Genomic DNA, 7251 nt, shown 5'->3' with positions numbered 1-7251 from the left:
GGGAAACTCTGCCTCAGCCATTACTTTCAGCTTGTGCAGAACCTCAGGGGCAGCCAAGAGTGAGGACTTAGTGCCTTTTTGAGTTGTTCCTAAAAAGCGTACACAGCCCTGGGCGTATGCACAACTTTCTAGATCACCAGGAATATATTACAGTTTGCCAAAGCCCCTATGAACATATTTCCCAATTTTTTCCTCTTAAGCTTAGAGGTTAGTCTAATGTTTGCTCCAACTGTTCTCCATGACCCAGGCAACCACAATGTTAACAATTTCCTGTATTGTTTTTTACAAATGCCCCAGAGAAAAGACCTTTCTTTTCACAGTGGTAAATCTCTTGAGTCCAGTGAGATAAAGACAACCTTGAAAGGGGGGTCTTCAGAGAGAACCACTAAATAGGTCAGTCAATGACAGTTCTCTGGGAATGGGACTTTGAAGGAGCTTCAACTGTGTTCTGCTCCTTCCAGTGGCTGCCAGACTGCTGGTTTTCACTGATTATGGGCCGTGAATTTTCAAGGCTACCACTGAGCTAGGGAGTGAAGATAAGAATAGCACAAGTTAAAATGCCACAAAACTTGCTGCTCTTACCGTGATTCCGAACTTTTTCTTGAATGAACTCTTCGTGAAGTGCTGAAATCCTTTAGTTAATTTGCAAAGTTATGCAAAAGTTGACTCTGATCATTTCTTTCCCCAATTTTCTCATGGCTTTATGGAGGAGAAAATTTTCAGTTCTTGCTTTGCTACCTTGCTGATGTCACCAGAGGAGAGAGCTTTTGAAGAGAAGAACAAAAAGTGGTAAGGGATAATGAAGGGTATGGGAAGAGAAAAATACAAGGAAGATAAAACTGGAAAATTCCAAGGAGCTGGTAGTGGCATGAATGTCATTTCTCTGTTCCTAAAGTTATAACTGCTTCTTAATCCCAACCCCACTAGGAGGATATCAAGGCCTGAATATTCTTACCCTATGTTAAGCATGCAACTCTACTGTTCTCTGAGTGTAGCTACCTTTCCAGTTAGGTAAGCCTCTGTCTCCACCTCCCTGCTCCCACCTGACATCCACACCCAGGCTGCAGGTTACTGCTTTAGTGTAAGGCACTAGCTAGAGACGACGTGCTGGTGCTGTCACCTCTCAAGTAGAGGAAAATATAGGCATAAGGGATTGTCTATGACAGTGCCAAAGCAGAGACAGGTTACTGTCCCAGCCACATTTGGGTTGTTGATTTCTAGCCCAAAGACATTTTTCTTCCTCTAGGGACAAAAGTTTCTGCCCCCAACTCCATTTTGTTCAGACAATGAGAGTGACCATCTGATTCAAAGTCAGAACAGACAAGTAGAGCAAGGCTAATCTAATCCTGATGCTCCACTAATGAGTGAAGCCAGTGACAAGACAAATCTGTGACCAGTGATAGCATTATGGAAGATCTTAGACCCTATCCACAGGAATAAGAAGCCAATGAGAAAGTGCATATTTAAGAACTGAAAGAAAGGATAGGTTTGAATGGAAAAAAGCAAAGTTAAATGGAGTTCAGTAGTGTCTGGGTCGTTGAATTTGAGGTTGGTGCCAAGTGCGTAAGAAAGACTTCTTAGTTGTCTGGTTCATACAGTAATTAGTTCTAGTTTTGTTCAAGTTGGTAGTTTTACAAAACAGGTTCTATTAACTCATGCTATGTGGGCTATTTTGGTTGTTTCTAAGTCTTTAGTTAAAAAAGAAATTAGCCCCTTTATAAGAAAGCAGAAATGCCAAAACCTGAATGTCTTCAACTGACCATCTGCTGCGATTTTACTACCCAATCAATAATTCCCATTGCACTGGGTTTGCTTAAAAGCCATTAATCCACAATTCTATCATATAGATCCTTAATCTTAGTCATTTAGACACTGTAGGAAAACTACATTTAAATGGTCATTATAAAGAGATTTTTACTACTTCTTTTGAAATTTGGGTAAATTCAATTGCTATTTAACATAGAGTCTGATTTTATCACAGAAATTAAACATTTATATGTGCACATTTTGAATCTGTGCTAGAAAATGCTAATCTCTCAGTCAGTACTGCAACTCAAGATTACATAAAGTTTTCTTTGAAAAAATACTAAAAAATACCAAACTTTCCAAATAGATGGAAACAAATTTCTACTTTTTTTAATATATATATTTTTTTATTTCTTATTTTTTATAAACATATAATGTATTTTTATCCCCAGGGGTACATGTCTGTGAATCACCAGGTTTACACACTTCACAGTGCTCACCATAGCACATACCCTCCCCAATGTCCATAACCCACTCCCCCTCTCCCTACCCCACCTCCCCCCAGCAACCCCCAGTTTGTTTTGTGAGATTAAGAGTCACTTATGGTTTGTCTCCCTCCCAATCCCATCTTGTTTCATTTATTCTTCTCCTATTCCCCTAACCCCCCATGTTGCATCCCCATATCCTCATATCAGGGAGATCATATGATAGTTGTCTTTCTCCGATTGACTTATTTCACTAAGCATGATACCCTCTAGTTCCATCCACGTTGTCGCAAATGGCAAGATTTCATTTCTTTTGATGGCTGCATAGTATTCCATTGTGTATATATACCACCTCTTCTTTATCCATTCATCTGTTGATAGACATCTAGGTTTTTTCCATAGTCTGGTTATTGTAGACATTGCTGCTATAAACATTCGGGTACACGTGCCCCTTCGAATCACTACGTTTGTATCTTTAGGGTAAATACCCAGTAGTGCAATTGCTGGGTCATAGGGTAGTTCTATTTTCAACATTTTGAGGAACCTCCATGCTGTTTTCCAGAGTGGTTGCACCAGTTTGCATTCCCACCAACAGTGGAGGAGGGTTCCCCTTTCTCCGCATCCTCGCCAGCATCTCTCATTTCCTAACTTGTTAATTTTAGCCATTCTGACTGGTGTGAGGTGATATCTCATTGTGGTTTTGATTTGTATTTCCCTGATGCTGAGTGATGTGGAGCACTTTTTCAAGTGTCTGTTGGCCATCTGGATGTCTTCTTTGAAGAAATGTCTGTTCATATCCTCTGCCCATTTCTTGATTGGATTGTTTGTTCTTTGGGTGTTGAGTTTACTAAGTTCCTTATAGATTTTGGATACTAGCCCTTTATCTGATATGTTGTTTGCAAATATCTTCTCCCATTCTGTCAGTTGTCTTTTGGTTTTTTAAAATGTTTCCTTTTAAACTTTCTTGGGAAATACAATTCTAAGGAAGTATAAAAAATTGAACAGTTCATTATCAATGAAAATGAACTACACAGTAATGTTACAATAAGCAGAGTTTATTAAGAAGCTAAAATCTAGCAACTTCTAAAAATGATAGGATAAAGATTTATCAGAAGTTTTTGTGTTGTGTTTTTGACATGATACTAGGTCTTTTGCAACCTAGGCAAATATTCATAAATGCATTTTTTGTCTTTCCCCATGAAAAACAGAAAATTGTTGGAGGCAATACATTAATTGTATTTTTCTTGTGTCTGATTAATCTTGCATACTCAGAAAAGGAAACAGTTGGGATTACTCTTTATGCTAAATTGATAATAACTTTAAATTAATTACTGGTGTTGTTTGAACATGGATTTTAATCTCTTGATTGAAAAGACATTAAAACAGATCTTTAGCCACCTAATGACAGGAAACCAATTATCTGAGTGGATCACAACATTGCAGATACTTAGGAAATATTCTTAACACAATCAACTAGGAAAGTTATTTTTGAGGAAATATCTTGGAGATATCCTTTTTTTCAATTACCATCAATAACTTAAGCTATTTCTAAATGCAAATCTAGCCACTTTTTATAAATTTGTGCAGCTCAAAATTTATCCAGAAAGGAAATAGTCAGTGTCTCTCCTGACTCGTGAAAAATGTCACAAACAGCTGGAAACTAGGCAAGAATGCAACATTACCAATTAAAGTAACGAAGCAAGATTTTTTAAACAAATTGTTTTGTATAGAAAACATTATTTTTCCACATAATTAATAGCCCTAATGGTGTCTGCTACATATTCAAAGTGAGCAGAAAGACAAATGTTTCCTCAGAGAACACCCAGCCCAAATATCAGTAGATTATTTGACTATGCGACATCCCCCAGAGGCAATTCTGAGCTGAGTGCACAACTGCCTGTGGAGCTCACCAAAAGGCCAGATGTTGCTACTAGAATGTTCCAAGCCTTGGCATCTGGACCTTGGCAAGCCCCAGAGGTAGCCTTGGGTCTTGTGCCTATTGCTAAAATAGAAAATGAAAGAAAGTTCCACAATAGAGAGTCTAAATGATTTTGAAGAAATATACAGGAGTGAAAAGTAATTCAAAGTAACACTAGCTTTTAGTAAATTATGGTTTGTCTATACCACGTAAATACATGGGGAGAATGTCAAAATAGTTTCAAGGCTGGGAAAATCATTTTCATTGACTTTCACTGTGTTCTACAATAATTGAATCAATCACTTAAATTAGTTTCCAGAAACTGAGACTGCACATTTTTCATTAGTGAATAGCAATAACAGAAGGAAGATGGCCATAATCTTAGTCTCAGACTTCAGGTAGTTTTAGAGTTTTTGAACTATTTTTCATCTCATTTTTTTTTATCTTACATTAGTCATCATACAATACATCATTAGTTTTGATGTAGTGTCCCATCTCTATTTAATTTAAGGTTTGTAATGTAGAAGTCAAAATATGGCTGTTGGTACACAAAAATGAATTGTTTTATGGGTCTCATTTTATTAAGGTTTTTTTTGGGGGGGGTTAAAAATCATAGATTTATTTAGGTAGATTCTGAGAAATAGCATGGTAATAATGAGAACTTTGAAAATTCATAGCTTTAACTTAGTAATTCCTCAACTCTTAGGAATTTGTCCTAAGAAATTAATTAGATATGACAAAAATTTATTTGTATGTTCATTGTGAAGGTAAATAGCTAAATACCAATACAAACATCCAATAATAGGGGTGGTTACACACAATAGAGTATTTTGTACCATTAAAATAATTTTAAGGACTGTTTATTGGCATAGAAAATGCTCATGATATGTTAAGAGCAGGAAATAAAACTATATGACAATAGAGCCCCAATTGGAAAAAAATCAGGTATAAACTGACTGAAGACTAGAAAAAATATATAAAAGTATTAGGACTGTTATGTTTGGATAGTGGGCCATAGGTACTTTTTAATTTTCTTCTTCATCAGTTAACATTGTTTACGTATCTTATAAAGATCATATAATAAACATTTAAAAATATTATGCAAAAAAATTAAAACATGTTTTATTATTGCATTAGCAAAATGTGTATAGTTTGAAAAGGCGGTAAATCAACAACTTCTTTAGACCTGAAACACTGAAAATTCTCTAGCTGTTTTAGCTTCCACCCAAGTGCTGGGATTTCTGCTTTGTCTTTCCTGAGGATACAGTTAACAAATCCTGAGGACACAGTTAACAAATACAGTTAACAATTCCACCTAAGTGTTGGGATTTCAGCTTTGTCTTTCCTGAGGATACTATTATTCTGTTAGAAAACTATATGTGAAAAAGAAAAGAAAAATCCATTTTTAAACCAAAATAACATTTCCGAAATACACTGAACAGTGCTGCATTAAGAGACAATTTCAAAAAAGGAAACAATTTCAGGATGATAAGTGTCCTTTTGTTATAAATTTGGTTTATCTCAATTTATTCCAATTTTAGTATATGTGCTGCCGAAGCGAGCACCTCAATTTATTCCAAACATTAAATCACTTACAGTGTCCTTCCCAAGATACATACCCTGATCCATTTCCCCTACACTTAACACTGAATATTAATTGTAATATTCTTAATTTAAGGGCTTTTTTTTTAAATTTAGAGATTTTCAGTATTGTTTATTTCCTATTACAAATTTACTTATCTCTAGTGTCTAAAGAATATGTATCATTATATCACTGTATTAGATTATATATATTTCCAAACATACCTGAATTTGAATACTTTAAGTATTTAATACCAATATCTATGTTTTCATACAAATCTTACGTTTAATCACAAACATAAAACTCTTCTGCTTCTAATAGCCTCCTGGCAGCCGGCTTAGTATTTTACTTACTCGGGGTTTAATTTTCACTAAACAGATTTTTTTTTTTAATTTCAAGCAAAATCAATGTAATCTATGTTAGATGCTCATTTAGCAATATTTCTGAGAGGTGGGGCCAACTTTCAACAGCGGCATCAAGAGAACAATACGTTAAATCAGATTCCCTCTCTTTCTGAGGATGGCAGTGTGGGTGCAGCTGGCCCCCAGTCCTCAGCCCAGCCCTCGGCAGAAGCAGTGAATTCAACCATAGCTATAGCACAGTCTGATCATTCTCTTGATGAAATTACACTGATCTAATTTGCACGCTGTGAAGACATTTGGCACTGGCTGGATGTGAGCCTTGACATCTTCATTGGAACTAAAAGTACACTAAGAACTGACATTACATTTCACATTCTCTTCTGCCAGGTTGTGGCATTTCATCCTCTTTAAAGGCATTATTTCAAGAACATTTAATTTGGCTTTGATATGCCTGCCATTTTGTTGGGTAGAACACACTGCGCCAGAAAAGCTCAGCTGTAATAAAGTTTGGCACCAACAGCCCACCATATACCTGCACCATCCTGTGCAATTTAATTGGCATTCAGTGGGTTGATAAATGGATTGGCTTAATGAGACAATATACTTGACATATGCAGGATTCTCCTGAGGAATAGCATTCATTTTTTCACTTCACACATCAACATGTTACAGATACCAACACAGTCACCTCTAACAGTGGTGCCGTAGCCAATGGATGCCTTCCACTGGGCTGACCAATAGCCCTGTTACCCTCCTACCAGCTCACGCCTTTCTCCCTCAGCAACAAGCCACGTATGGCTTTTAAAAGCTATTGTATTTTGTTTCTCCCAGACACAAGGAAGAAGATCGCCCCTGTCCCTGCTTTATTTACATAAATCTGGATTTTCCTATGAGACCAAATAGCCGTGTGGCCTAAACAGATTAGTTTTACCTGCTGTAAACCCCTATAAAATACAAGTAATAATGAATTCTAGGTATAACGACTGGCATGCAATATGCATAGGAGCAAGTAGGTGCCATTCTAGCCTCAGAAATACTGGTTTTGGGAATGAATTAATTAAAACAACAAAGACACACCATTTTTCACTCCATAGATTAGCAAAGATTAAAAAGAACCATAATGCTGAGTGTTGGCAGGGGAGTGAGGAGACAAGTGTG

The 7251-nt window shown here is 36.5% G+C and overlaps 1 long non-coding RNA gene across 3 annotated transcripts in view; it reads right to left on the bottom strand.

Annotated features, from left to right (window-relative positions):
* Positions 1–589: 589 nt before the first annotated feature.
* LOC123951117 overlaps positions 590–7251 on the bottom strand; it is a 33052-nt gene continuing 26390 nt past the window's right edge. For all 3 annotated transcript variants that reach the window (XR_006820349.1, XR_006820351.1, XR_006820350.1), the window contains exon 3: positions 590–764. This is a non-coding gene — a long non-coding RNA (uncharacterized LOC123951117). The remainder of the gene's footprint in view (positions 765–7251) is intronic.

This window comes from Meles meles, chromosome 9, assembly GCF_922984935.1.
Source record: "Meles meles chromosome 9, mMelMel3.1 paternal haplotype, whole genome shotgun sequence".
Classification (NCBI taxonomy): domain Eukaryota; kingdom Metazoa; phylum Chordata; class Mammalia; order Carnivora; family Mustelidae; genus Meles; species Meles meles.
Note: the sequence above shows the minus strand (reverse complement) of the source record. Positions and strands in the feature narration are given on the sequence as shown.